Here is a 15,181-nt window from a genome sequence, read left to right on the forward strand (position 1 = left end):
CAAACACCTTTAGGAATTGACATAGATATGGATTTCAGTAAATAAATATATATTCGGTAAATATTCAATGGAGGAAAGAGAAATGGTAAAGAACGATGATAGGAGAGTGACTGGGTAGGTAGTTCAAAGACACGGAAAGCTAACGTTCATTCCAGTCTCCAAGTGTGAGGCATTGACTGGGATTGTTTTTTTGTTTTCTGCAAAAAGCTTTATTGTTTCCATTTGGTCCATGGCTTGGGAGAGGACTCCAGGGTGGTTAAAAAGCTGCCTAGGGGCTGCAGAGAGGGGCTCCTCAAGGGCCGCTGGGCTCCGGAGGCCGCTAGTCGTGCTGGAGGGTGAGCCTGTGGAAGAGAGACCGGCCCAGCCCCGCCTGGGGAGCAGCGGGCCTGCGGGGGTTGGGCAGGTGGTCGCCCATCTTCTGGATGAGTTGCGCCTGCTCACCTGGGAGGCGGCTCTCCAGGACGTGGCAGAGGCGGGGGTCTGCGCGGGCAGAGCCGGGGCGTGCAGGTCCCCCAGGGCCCGGTTCAGGCTCTTCTCCCGAGCACGGCGGCTTCCACGGCGTCCCGGGTTTCCCCCCGCGCGACCTGAGACGCTTCTGCTCGTCCTGGAAGAGGGCGCGGCCGCCGTGCTGGGTTTGCGTTTTCAAGAGACGCTCAGGGCCCTCGCGCTTCTCCTCGGCCAGTTCGCGGAAAAAGCGGCCCAGGCCCTCCAGAGCCACGTCGCGGTGGTGGAAACAGGAGCCCAGGGACAGGTAGGGGCGGGAGGCCCGCAGATGCGCGCTGACCAGGCGGTTGCCAGTGGCCTCAGCCTCGGTGGAATCATTCTGATGAATTTGGGAGGTTATGGTTGATCCCTAATAAGGAGTTAAGCTCAAAAAATGGTGTTGGTGGTCCCGGTGGCCGAGGATAGCTAAGTGGCTGATTCCGAAGGTTGCGACTGGAAAAAAGGTTGGAGGGTGGTCGGAGGCAGGAGCGAGGGCTGTCCCTGTGTCTGTTCCATCCAAACACTGTTGAAGCAAGAGAAGTCCAGGGGACCGCCGAGCACAATGCTGGGATTGGTTTTTAATGTTAAATATCAGCAAAGGGACTTCCGTGGTCGTCCAGTGGGTAAGACTCCATGCTTCCACTGCAGGGGGCTCAGGTTCCATCCCTGGTGAGGGAACTAAGATCCTGCATGCTGCGTGGTGCTGCCAAAAAAAAAATAAACAAAAAGCAAAACAACCCAGCAAATACATTTTCTCTGTCCCATTTTATTGCTTAGTGGGATGCAAGTCTAGCTGCCTATTAGAATCACCTGGAGAACTTTAAAAACTATACATCCCCGCCCCTCCCCCCCCCAAAAAAAACACATGCCCAACCTCTCACCCAGAAATACTGATTGAGTTTGCCCAGATTTTTTTTTTCTTAAGCTCTCCAAGTGATTCCAACATGCAGCCAGAGTTGGAAAATATCATTCCTTCTGTGTCGATAACAACACTGGTGGTGCTTTCTGCATGGTTGTCTCTTGCAGTGGGGTCACAGGGAGGATCCTGAGTAGTTTCTATGGAGTCTGTCTGCTTTGGTCAAGAAAAGCTCCAAACACTGGCTCAACTGGTTTTTATCTGGTACATTTTCTCTCATACCTATAACCTCAGAATATTCCAGTCTATTTTAAGCCTTCCTGTGGTTTCTAAAGCACAATACTTTCCGAACTGAAGACTTACCATTTCAAATCTCATGGGCTATGATTCAATCTAGAGCTGAACTAAACAGAAGTACCCCGATTAATAGTTGGACATTTTCTTATTGATGAAAAAAGATACATGAAAGTGAATTGAACTGTAAAGCCTTCAGAAAAGGGTGAAATTGTTTTTTATGTTGTTGTTGCTATCACCTGTGGTGTAAACTGCAGGAAGATAGGAAAAAGCCATGGAACAATCATTGTATTTGAACACGGAAACATGGGAATTTGAATTTCTGGCTCAGTCACTTGTTAGCTGAGTCCTTGCCCTTTCTGGGCAGATGTTTCATGAAAGATGGAAGCATTAGCAGACTTCAGAAGGAAATTTTGTAGATTAAAGGAACAAATGTGCTTGGCAAGGAGTGGATCCTGAATAAATGGCAGTTGTCCTCCTGTGTTAGTTAAGGCTGTGATGCTGCTGCATAACAAACACCCCACCCTCAAATCTTAGTGGCTTACTAAAACATCATTTATGTTCTCACTCATGTGTCTATGGGTCACTTATGGCAGCTCTGCTTAAGACTGTGAATCAGATTGAGGCCTGTTCCATATGTGTCTCATTCTGCAGTCAGCAGCTTCCTGGGGCATGTGCTTCTCATGTTAGATGACAGAAGTAGAAGAGCCTGGCAGAAATTTTCAATGCCTTTTACAATCTCAGCTCAGAACACATTCATGATCACTTCTGCCCATCTTCCCTTGACCAGAGCAAGTCATATGGCCAAGCTCAAGGTCAGTGGGACAGAGAAGCATAATCTACCCAATGAAGCTATGGCACAGGAAAGGGAATAGAAGGAAGAATTGTGAACAAATAATACATTCTACCACACTTCCCTTCCCTTCTGCAGGGTGCCAAGAGAGGAGGAAAGAAGGGTAAAGAGGGAGGAAGTAAATAGTTGGTTCCCATAGGAGCTCTGCCTTGTGCCTCATTTGTAAGCACTTGTCTAGCCTCCTTTGTAGAGCTGGTCGAGCACTCATGCAGGTAGAGAAAAGCCGTTCTGTGGGTGTGGCAGCTTTCTGGCTCCTCCCCCAACTCTAGGTGTTTGTGATGAGGGATAAACTAGTCAGAGGCAGTCTAGAATTCACCAGAAGCCTTCCCAAATTCTGCTTGCATCAACACATCTAAATTTGTTTAGAAAGATAAACAGAAGCAAGAGCTGGTGAAATTCAGCAAGACAGACTGCACTATAAACCCGTTGTCAAAATAACCAGATCTTTGTCTAAGTTCAACCCCTTCTCTTTACCCTTTTCACATCTTTTTGATGTATGAGTACTGTCTTTTAGGATTTGCTCTAAATGACATAATCTCTTCTCCAGTATGTCATGGTGGTAGGCTAAGAGCCCTTCATTTGAATTCTAACATTTTATTTGGATTTCAAAACTGGGTAAATAGGCAGCCCCACTTTTATTATCTAACCACAGGACTCTGGCCAAATGTGTAGTGTGATTATAGAGAGTTACCAGATATGCCCTTGCATATTCACTAATTTCAGGAGGATTTTAGTGAATAAATCAAAGGTGTTTGTCATAATTGAGGATAATTCAGAATGTATTTCAAGATGTCAAACTGTATGAAAATCATCCCTGTTTGTTGAAGGATATTTAGGAACAGCTGTGCAACCAAAGGGTGGCAGGCAGGGCTGTGCTGTGTTCATTGTTACAATCTCAGAAGAGCTACAGAACCGCCCTTCTCCAGGTATGCTCCCTGGACCACCAACATCAGAATCACCTAGGGCTGCTTGTTAAAAATGCAGAGTCATAGGCAAACCCCTCAAACTTAATGAATTGGAATCTCTGGGTGCAGGACCCAAGAATTTCCACTTTTATGCACACTAAGGCTTTTGTACAACCTCAGATGTAGACAGAGGTCCTACACATCTTTGATTCCAAGTATCAATTATAGAAAATGTGAGGTTTTTATAATGCCAAATTAATCACTCTCACTGATAAACACAGTCAAAGGACCTTTCTCATTATTATTACTGAAAGTTTTTTAAAGACTAAATTTGTTGAAACTTGCGACCAGGGTGCTACTGTAGTAAGGGTTTTTTTGCCTTTTTTTTTTTAACATAATTTGAACATTTGAAACCATATATTTCATTAAGACCTCTTTCAATAATAACCCTTTTCCTCCCATTTCATCAAATACCAATGGCCTACAAGATGTGTATAAATATTATTGGATGAAAGATGAAAGTTAAGAGATTACTGTGAAGGACAGGAGGTTTTATTTGAGTGTTAAATTTAGCACATTTTTCCCCTAGTGAATAGATGATAAACTGCCTTTTTATGGTGTTTTAGGTAAAAGAACTATCTACAGTGAAGGTAGTATAACCACCTAAATGAAAATTATCTTTCATCTTCCACTTAGTAAGTACATTTTAATATTTTTATCTGTGTGCCTGGGATAATAAAAAGCATTAACTGCTTCAATAAATGAATTAAACTAAAGGACAATTTTGAGAGCTGAGAGAAATATAGAAAACATCAACTAAGAACAAGTTGATAGGACTTCCCTGCAGGCGCAGTGGTTAAGAATCTGCCTGCCAATGCAGGGGACACGGGTTTGATCCCTAGGCAGGGAAGATTCCACATGCCGTGGAGCAAGTAAGTCCGTGTGCCACAACTACTGAGCCTGTGCTCTAGAGCCCACAAGCCACAACTATTGAGCCCATGTGCCGCAACTACTGAAGCCTGCGCACCTGGAGCCTGTGCTCTGTGACAAGAAGCCACCACAATGAGAAGCCTGCACACCGCAATGTAGAATAGCACCCGCTTTCCGCAGCTAGAGAAAGCCCACATGCAGCAATGAAGACCCAGTGCAGCCAATAAATTACTTACTTGATTAATTTTTTTAAAAAAAGAACAAGTTGATAGACTCCTCCCTCCCTTTTCTACCTTCTTTTACCTCCTGTTTACTACATGTAAGTTTCAAGGCCTTCCTCTTAAAGGCTTCCTGCTTTCAACTGTGTAGAAAATGAATCTGAACCATTTGCAAGATTCTGAAACCTTTTCTTACTGTAATCACTGAACACAAATATGCAAAAAGATGTGGGAACATCTGTGTCCCAGATTAAGAATGTCACCAGGATATTTGAAAAAAATCTCTCCCATTATCTTGCCTCTAGTTAGCAAATACATGTCATTCTAAAAGATTCTGGTAACCATTGCTCAGAGGGGGAACAATCCAGAAAAGAAATGCAAAAAGGACATTTTCAGTGCCATGAAATTTAAGGACTAACAGAACTATGGTAGGAAAACTAAATGATAAAGCTCATGCATTTAAGGCTTTTATGTGCTTGGGCTCAGAGTTTTTTCACTTTATTTTATGACAAGTAAAAAAATTTTTGAGTGACGAGGAAAAAATGTTACCTCCTAAGTGACTTCAAGGGAAAAAGGATTTCCCTGTGAAAATAACAAGATCTTCCCTGATCAGCAGGGCTGAAATGTCAAGGGTTCAAATGCATTCTTGGAGCAATTATTTCTATTTTGAACATCCCTAAACTATTTGCCTCAATATATCCTCCAGCATTTTTGAGGGAGGTCAAGGCTTTAAGAGGCCCTGGGGTTTAAGCTAACATTTCTTGGTTCACAAACAGATCTCATGTCAAAGGTTGAGTGTGCTATAGCTGAACATGAAATGGCCCCATCTGTTCAGCTGCCTGGTGATTTTACTCGCAGTATCCAGCAAATTGGGATGTTATTACAATGCTCCTACAGTAAGGGTCTTGTAACCTGATTCTGTTTTCTTTTAGCAGCTATTAATACTCTAAAAATAACATGAATATCAATGGAACGACATTGGAACATTCAGACAGGCAACCAACTCTGCTTTTGCTGTAAAAGGTACTGAGAATCATTTCTGGTTTTGGTTCACATCTATTCATAACTAAACTTTGGATTTCTCCACCAGAGTCTTGATGTCTGTTTCTAAAACGAATCCTGTACCTTAAAATTGGCCTACATGGGCATTTTGTATAATTGAAGGGTGAAAGGTTTTTATCCCAATTTATTCTTTTTTGTAAAGGCTACTTCCTGAAGGACTCTGGACTTGTGTAATTGTGACTAGAATAAATAGGGCACAATTCCTAGTGCACATGATATGCTGTTGATCAATATTTGTTGAATGAATGAGAAAAAAAAGAAATATTGGCTTTAGGCTGGACTGTGGCAGCAAATTTATGCATGCATGCGCACACATACACACACACACACACACACACACACTTTTTTGGCCACTGTGGGGATGAACCAGAAGTCTTTAAGATGTAAAGCTTAGTTCTAAATAGGGATTCCTCAGTTGATATTTGATTATTATGAAACCCCCCATGGCTCTCTGAATCTGTATTGGAGCATCTCTCCTTGTCCTTGCAGTGAATTGCAGACCCTTGATCTCTCCAGTGTAGATTGCCAAACCTTTGAGGGCAGAAACCTTGTCTTATATCATCTTTGAAGTCCTCTGTCTTATATCATCTTTGAAGTTCTCATTGCACCTAATTCAGGGCAATGGACCTAATACACACTTGCATTTTGGTTGACCTGTACCACATGGGGTTTTAGAAAACCAGAAACTAAAAGTAAAATCCAGTGTTGTAATATATTAGTGTAGTTTATAGCAATGATTATTGTGTATGAGTTTTTTCAGTGTGGGGAATTAAACTCTTCAAAGCATTTTTATCACATGTTCTCATGGGTGGGAGGATGGGTAGAGACCACTCCATTTGCTATCATCTGATGTTATGGGCACACGTGATTTCCTTGTCATACCACCAAACCATTGAATTGACTTAATGCAGACAATTGACCAGCTGTTTTTAGAATTACCTTGACAGAACCTGGTAGTAATTCATGTTGCAATGATCCATGTTGGACATTTTGCAGTTAATTGTGTTGAATGGAATTAAAATAATAGGTAACTTTTATTGAACATTTTTATTGAGCCAGTTGTATTCCTTCAAGCTCCTCATAGAGAAGGTACTTTCATTATCCCCATTTTTCAGATGAGGAAACTGAAGTTAAGCAATTTAAGTCATCTTAAATTAAGGTCAGATAGTGATGAAGCAGTGCTAGGGTTTGATCGCTGGCAATGTGGTTCCTGAGGCTCCTCTATCTAGGGTAATGTAGCAGAAAGGTGGCCACTATCATTTTTTTTTTTTCTCAAAAAAGTAAGGAAAGTACTCAACCATGAAATTGCAACTCAAAGAATAATTGAGTAATGAAAAAGCTACATGTTCTAGACCTGCCAAGACATTGGAGTAACTTAGATACTATTTAATTTCACAGAATGTGGCCAGTCCTCTGAAACTGCCTGAAACTCTCCAGTGAGAAGCAAAGGGAATTTTTCTCCAGCCTGCTGGTCCTCTGACAGCTTATGCCCCATCCCCTGTCTCTCTTACTCTCTTAGCTAGTTTACTTCTTGAAGCTGGGCGGAGCATCCTTAAAGAAATGGGCATCCTCTGTCTCTGTACTTTATTAGTAGTTTGGGAAGCTTTGTGGAGTCTGTAGGACACAGGCCAATTAGGAGGGGGAGAGAGAGAGAGAGACTGGGGGTGGGGGAGAGAGACATGGAAAGAGAGGTGAAATGACACTGAAAGTCCTTGAGAATGTACTGACTTTAGAAAGCCTTTTAAAAACCAGTCACTAATTCAATATGATTAATTACCTTAAAGTAGCTTGTAGAGTGTTTCCTGAGCAGAATTGGAGGTCACTTCAAGCAGAGTAAATAAACCACAGCTAATGTGCTGACGTTTTAAAGAGAAAAGGCAATTGCTAAAAATGTCCATCCAATTTCCATTACTTACTACAGTCATTAGAAACAAGGAATGTGTTTATCGATCTAAAAGTGCCTCAAACAGTATTTTCTTTGTTCAAACCGATTTAGCTGGAGGGAAATTCAAGAGTTTGCCTTGTGCCAGAGAGAGAAAGAAAGAGAGACAGAAAGAGGGAGATTCTTTACGTAAAAAACTGTTGTTTTTCAATCCTCGGGCTGCTCACCTAAGAAGAATAACTGGGTTTCTATTAAAGCAAGGCAATTTTTGCCGTTGATCACTATACGTTTAGCTCTAGGCCCTTGAGAGTCAAAGTAGGTTTGGGATTAGCAATATCGGTATAATCTGAGCATACACTTAGAAATGTAGACTCTCCAGCCCCACCACAGTCCTAACTGAATCAGAATCTGGTTTTTAATAAGATGTTTCATGATTTATATGCAAATTAATGTTTGAGAAGTACTAGTGTAGGCCAACATGAATGGTTGTTTAAACATTTGTTGGAAAAGAGCTGGTTAAGAAAAGGAGAAAAACTATCTGATAAAAGCACCTTTCTCCAAAGATGTATTTGTGTTGATAAACCTGCTCCTACCCACTAATGCAGTCTTGAAGTAAAAACTTAATAGGCCCTATGGCCACAGGACCCAACATATGAGCACAAAAGCCAAGTCTAAATGTGTTAAGTGATATCCAAAATGCCAACTAGAAGCAGACTTCAAAGGACAAATCTTAATCTAATTATTACACACAAATGATTCAAAAGCATTTTTTTGTGTGGCTAAGGTTACCAGCCACACAAGAACTGGCCAAAGTCAGGACTTCCCTAGGGTTCAGTGGGTAAGACTTCATCCTCCCAGTGCAGGGGGCCTGGGTTCGATCCCTGGTCAGGGAACTAGATACCGCGTGCTGCAACTAAGAGTCTGTATGCCACAATTAAGAGTCTGCATACCACAACTAAGAAGCCCACATGCTGCAACTAAGACTCAGCGCAGCCAAAATAAATAAATAATTTTTTTTTTTTTTTAAAGGGGGACTTCCCTGGTGGCGCAGTGGTTAAGACTCACACTCCCAATGCAGGGGGCCCAGGTTTAATCCCTGGTCAGGGAAGTAGGTCCCACATGCATGCCTCAACCAAGAGTTTGCCTGCCACAACTAAGGAGCTGGTGAGCCACAACTAAGGAGCTGGTGAGCTGCAACTAAGACATGGCACAACCAAACATAATTTTTTTAAAAAAAGAGTAGGCAATTAAAAAAAAAGAAAGAAAGAAAAACTGGCCAAGGTGGTACAAAACTCTAAGGACAAAGATGCTTTTGGTCTTGGAGGTACAGTGTTTAGGGAAATTCAGCTAGAGTTTCTGCTGGCCTCGGTGAAGATACCATCTCGGAAGACTGATGTGAAACATCTGGGCCACATTTGGCAGCCACTGTGCAAAACTGTTTTTAGGGAAAGTCTGTGAAAATGTTCACACCCACAGCATAATTGGGAAAATTTCCTTTCAGTCGTCTTTGTTTGATACCAAGTTTTATTCAAATGATCTGTAAGAGGAAAATTTTTTTTCCACTTTACCATGTTTATTGCCCATGAACATTTAATTGCTTCTTCTGAAGCTTTCTCTGGAACTGGCATGAAGAGACTCATCCCACAAAATGAAGTTGCGCAGGCACTGGCTGTGGCTGCAGAAGTAATGGGCTAAATATAGACAACAGACCCGTATCTCTAACCCATCAAATGGCCACATAGGCTCACCAACTAGAAACTACTCATGTGAGACCACTTTTGCCTCTGGCTAACTCAACCAAAATCTCTGTTTAGCAAACTCACTGACAAGCAAAAAGCATTTAGTTTGTCTTTGATTTTCTTCATGTGAAAGTGTGTGTTTTAGAACCGAGAAAAAAAAAAATGTTTTTTTCCTTCCCCGAAGCAAATCCATGTTTCATTCTTTGGCCAACACCGATCACTTTCACTCAGAAATTCCTGATTGTAGTGAAACTTTGCTTGTTTTTACAGGTCATCTTAGACCAAGAGTTTAAATAAAATGGCTTATCAGAGTCAGTTCTCTCTTTTTTTCTTTTTTTTATGCTCGAACGGGTATCTAGCTTTGCTGGGTTGGTGAAGATAGGCTTGAGAAATACAAACTGAATTTTCATTCTAGTCAGGGAACAGTCTTGTGCTTCAAAGACACGAACCAAAAACTGCCTCCAAGCAAATAATCTGGACCTACCTGGACTCTCTGCAGTGCAAAGGTAGTTGTTATTACTGTCCATTTACCTGCTGGAGTGCCCTTTGCATTGGAAGAACAAAGAGGTGATAGTGTTACCATGTTTGCAAAACTATGAGAGAAAGGTCGATAAACAATTTATAACCACTTTCACAGCAAAGAACACATTTGTCTGAGCGTTTGGAGGCTGCTGTTTGCACAGTCAGTTAACAATTCACAAGGTGTGGTAGGTAGCCACCAGGATGGTCCCCAGTGATCCCCTGATATTGTGTAATCTTTTTCCCTGGAATTGGGGCTGGACTTAGTAGTGACTTGCTTCTGATGAATAGAATAAGGCCCAGGTGGTGGTGACTAGAGACCTGGTCGTAGAAGGCAGGGTGACCTCTCGCATCATCACCTGCTCTGGGGCAGGCCAGCTGCCATGTGTGAGCAGCCCTGTGAAGAGGCCCATGTGACAAGGAACTGAAGCCTCTGGCCAGCAACCTCGTGAGTATTTTTGGAAGAGGATCCTCTAGCCTCGTCAAGCTTTGAATAGCTGTAGTCCCGGCTGACACCTCGATTGCAGCCTTGTGAGAGATCTTGAGCTGGAACCAACCAGCCGAGCTGTTTCCTGATTCTTTATTGGCAAAAACTGTGAGAGAAGAAATGTTCATTGTTTTGGGACTTCCCTGGTGGTCCAGTGGGTAAGACGCCACACTCCCAATGCAGGGGGCCTGGGATCACCCGGTACAGCCTAAATAAATAAATAAATAAATAAATAAACATAAATAAATATATAAAAAGAAATGTTCATTGCTTTAAGATGTTAACGTTTGGGGTCATTTGCTACACAGCAATGGCTAACTAACACACAGGGGTATTATGCATCTTCTAGACTTATCCCCTCATTTATTTAGCAGGTATCTACTGAGAAACTACCACATGCCAGACACTGCCTAAGCAGAGGTTAATCATCTACAAAACATACGTCAAGGTGCCCCTCGTTTCTGGGCACCGTACACGTAGCATACAGAAAGGGATTGTACCCTTGGAAATTTGTGTTTGTGGTGGTGATCTTTGGAGATACAATCTCCCACCTAGAGTTACTACTATAAATTTGCTATTTATATATTAATGGCTCAATAAATATTTATAGATTGAATACTTCTCTGTGAATCGTGCCCACCTGTGTACTTTGAAATTGGAGATGACACTACAAACTTGTGTCCCTGCTATGGACTAAATGTTTGTATCCCCCTCAAAATTCGTGTTTTGAAACCCAACTCCCAAGGTAATGGTATTAGGAGGTGGGGCCTTTGGGAGGTGATTAGGTCATGATGGTTGAGCCCTCATGAATGGGATTAGTGCCCTTATAAAAGAGACCCCAGAGAGCTCCCTCACTTCTTCTGTCATGTGAGGACAGTTGGGCCAGTATAATCTCTCTAGCCTGCCACATATATATATATCAATACCAGTCATTTCACCAATGAAAAATTATTTCTAACGTATTTATTAACAAATCCTCTGGGTATAGATTTAGATAATGACATTTGTAGTGCTTAAACTTCTCTGGAATATGGATTCAAACACTAGGCACCTCTAAGGATTAGATTAAAGTTCATTTATACACATTTACATCACACTATTTATACCATACACACAATATGTGGGCATGCATTGTCTAATCCCACCTTTTTTGGGTACAAACTGCCCCAGTCAGCCACCATTCACTTCCAGTGCTCCAGAGGCAGGCTCTGTCCCTGCAGTGGGCAAGGTCTGCCCTGGTCCAAGGATGCTGGGTAGGTGGGTCAGTCTAATTCTGATTGGGAAGCTCACTTGTTAGCAGATACAAGCTACATTCTCCAATATCTGCTATATCAGGGATAAAGTTAATATTTTTGTCTACCTGCCAACTTTGTTTTATTTTATAAGTAATTCAGATTTCAGGTCAGGGAGAGTTACCTATTGGGCCCTTTCAAACACCCCAACTCCAAACTGGCATGCTCCTGGCCCTTCTGAGAAGTCTTCCAAGAACCCTCTTGATAGACCTCTGAACTCTTGCCTATTGACCTTCTCCCACTTACACCCCTCTTCATAGCAGGCTTTGACTCCACATCTCTGCATCCCTAGCATCTTACACACAACCTGGTACGTGGTAGGTGCTCAGTGAATGTTTTTTTAATCAATGAGTCATTGTTAGCAGGACATGCTATTTGAGGGGCTTTTGGGGACTGTTGGTCAATGGTCGTGACCTCATTAACAACCTGCTTGAAATAACTGAGATAACCAACCTCAGATGACTTGGGCAAACACAGAGAATGGCCTAGAAACAATGCCTCTTACAACTTTAAGCTTTATTGATTTAACATATGTTGCTATATTTGTCTTTTCCATTATTCATTGAAAGTAGCAACTATATATATATGTGTTTATATATATATTCATTTCATTTAATGATGGTTTATGCAGAGGCTAATCTAACAAATTAATTGATTATCTGTGTTTTGGGGTCATCTTATAGCCTAGTAAGGGAAGAGAAACAACAAGGTCCTACTATATAGCACATGGAACTATATTCAATATCCTGTGATTAACTGTAATGGAAAAGAATATAAAAAAAAGAATGTAGGTGTATAACTGTCACTTTGCTGTACAGTAGAGATTGGCGCAACATTGTAAATCAACTATACTTCAATTTAAAAAATTAAAAATAAAATTAAAGAGGACTTCCCTGGCGTCCAGTGGATAAGACTTCACCTTCCAATGCAGGGGCTGCAGGTTCTATCCCTGCTCAGGGAGTTAAGATCCCACGTGCCTCCTGGCCAAAAAACCAAAACATAAAACAGATGCAACATTGTAACAAATTCAATAAAGACTTTAAAAATGGTCCACATCAAAAAAAAAAATCTTAAAAAAATTAAATTTAAAAAAATAAAAAAGGAAAAAGCTCCATGGTAGGTACTGAATAAATGTTTGTTGAATTAATGATTATAAATTCTTTAAAATGATGGCAATACAGTCACTTTTTTCAATATTATCATACATAAGCAGCTGATAATGCATAGTTTAGTGCAACCTCTAAAACCATTGGCTCACATTTTTGTCCTACCTGTGAATTTCATTATTTGTGCTATTCATCATTCTTAGCTAAAGGATAAATTCCATTTTTAAGATATTAAGTTTGAGATACCAGAGTTTACAAAATGTGTGTTCCAATTCCAAAAGAATTGACACCAATTAGTTGTGTGGCGTTGAATAAAGTGTTCCACTTCTCTGCACCTTGGTTTCAGTTTTCCCATCTGTAAAATGTAGACATTGGTGTGTGAACTCAACCATTTATTCAGTTATACCCAGGACCTAAACTAGGATGAGGCAAGTGAGCTGCTCACCTTGGGAGCAAAGTTTAAGGAGGGTTGGGTGGGGACACAAAAAACCCTCAATATCAAGGAAAATAATATTTTAATGCAATATTTTAAAAAATAAAAATTAATGCAAAAAATGTATTATGACCAATATTTTAAAGACAGGATCACTATTGCTGATTTTTCCTTTGGCCTCAGGCTCCAGTATGGCTTAGCATGGTACTGTGATTGATCCTGATTTTGATTTTTCTTATGCCCTCCCTTTTTTTTTTTTTTTTTTTGTTTGAGCTGTGTGGCACATGGGATCTTAGTTCCCCGACCAGGGATTGAACCTGTGCCCCATGCAGTGGAAGCACGGAGTCCTAACCATTGGACTGCCAGGAAATTCCCTGATTTTTCAAAAAACATTTCATTAAACCATTACTCATCTTATTGCTGAGATTTTTTGAGCGCTCTCAAATTTTGCACTGGAGGTGAGTCCTAGTCCTGTTACATATATTTAATGAATGCCTGCCATTTGCTAAGCACTGTTGGGACATAGCAGCCCTTGCTTTCAAGAAGCTCACAACTTTATTGGGAAAAACAGGAGAGTAAGCAGAGGTTAATGAGGACAATGTGAGAAGTGTTGGGACAGAACTAAGCAATGAAAGCAATCATATCAGATGAGACCGTGAGTACAAAAAAACACAGCATTTCATCCCGAGGTGGTATATATGACATAGTGGTTATGAATGCAGGCTGGAGATAGATGCCTTGGGTTCAAGCCCTACCTCTTCCAATTATAACTGGCTGTGTAATCGCATGCAGGTTATCCTTTAACTTCTCTGCACTTCTGTTTCCTCATTTGTAAAAGTGATAATAATTATTAGATCTACTTCAGAGGGTTGTGGGGGTGACATGAGCTCATATAGTGAGTCCTGAGAATAGAGCCTGGAACTTAAGGAAAATTTAAAAATGTTAGCTGTAACTAGAAAACACTTATTTCAAGCAAGGAGAAGTGCTATTGGATAAAATTAAAGCCAGCTCTTTTCTAGGCAAGCTGGTAGGAGTTGTGGTGATTTTTATCTTTCCCCGACTTATCACTCTGTCCCAAACCGCTTTCCCTTAGTTCCAGTTGATCAGGAAAAGCCGTTTCATCTTTGGCAGTTCTTCCAAATTCAGTAGACTGTGGCTGGATCATTTAGAAAGTTAGTGGACAATTCCTGGCTCATGTACAAATCCTCATCATTTTTTCCCTGACCCTTTGATATAAAGAACGACAAGTGGACACCATGATGTTTCCCCTTAGAACATGTACACGGAGTGTTTTATTCAATTGTTTTAGAGAGAGGCTGATATGAGCCCTTGGAGGTGGGTAGAAGCAACCTTCCAGTACCTTACAAAATCCTGTGAATAGGAGCACAGGGCAAAAACTGGGAAGAGCACCTTTACTTTTTACTGGACTAAAGAAGTATAAGGAAAAAATTTGCTTTTTCAGCTTAACAAGCCTCCACCACCTTAGTTTGGGTCAACTGGATGTTCTGAGAGGGTCTAAGAGGGTGCAATCTCTGCTCCCCTAATTTACTCCTGTAACTCTGTCTGCTCTGATACTAAAATAAAAAAGTACCACCATTTAAAAAATACTCCTTTGTTTTCCCAATTATCTCAAAATTTAAATATGGACTAAATGATAGCTGGTATTTATGAATTGTTAATAATTTTGTTAACTGTTAATAGCACTGTGGTCATATACGAAAAACGTTTTTTCCTTCCTTCATTCCTTTTTTTTTTTTAAAGGTGGCTGATTCTAGGTTTCTTTTGATTTTATTTATTTATTTGGCTGCATTGGGTCTTTGTTGCTGCGCACAGGCTTTCTCTACTTGCAGCAAGTGGGGGCTACTCTTTGTTGTGGTGTGTGGGCTCTAGAGCACAGGCTCAGCAGTTGTGGCACATGGGCTTAGTTGTTCCACGGCATGTGGGATCTTCCCGGACCAGGGATCGAACCTGTGTCTCCTGCATTGGCAAGCGGATTCTTAACCACTGTGCCACCAGGAAAGTCCCCTTCCTTCCTTTCTTTTGACAAGCATATTTAAGTGAAAAGGACATGATAACTGAGATTTGCTTTAGAGAAAACATCCCCCCCCCCCCAAAAAAAGTG

The 15,181-nt window shown here is 41.2% G+C and overlaps 1 pseudogene; it reads right to left on the reverse strand.

Annotated features, from left to right (window-relative positions):
- Positions 1–319: 319 nt before the first annotated feature.
- LOC130841578 (ferritin light chain-like) overlaps positions 320–15,181 on the reverse strand; it is a 62,173-nt pseudogene continuing 47,311 nt past the window's right edge.

The sequence above is a fragment of the Hippopotamus amphibius genome, chromosome X, assembly GCF_030028045.1.
Source record: "Hippopotamus amphibius kiboko isolate mHipAmp2 chromosome X, mHipAmp2.hap2, whole genome shotgun sequence".
Lineage (NCBI taxonomy): Eukaryota > Metazoa > Chordata > Mammalia > Artiodactyla > Hippopotamidae > Hippopotamus > Hippopotamus amphibius.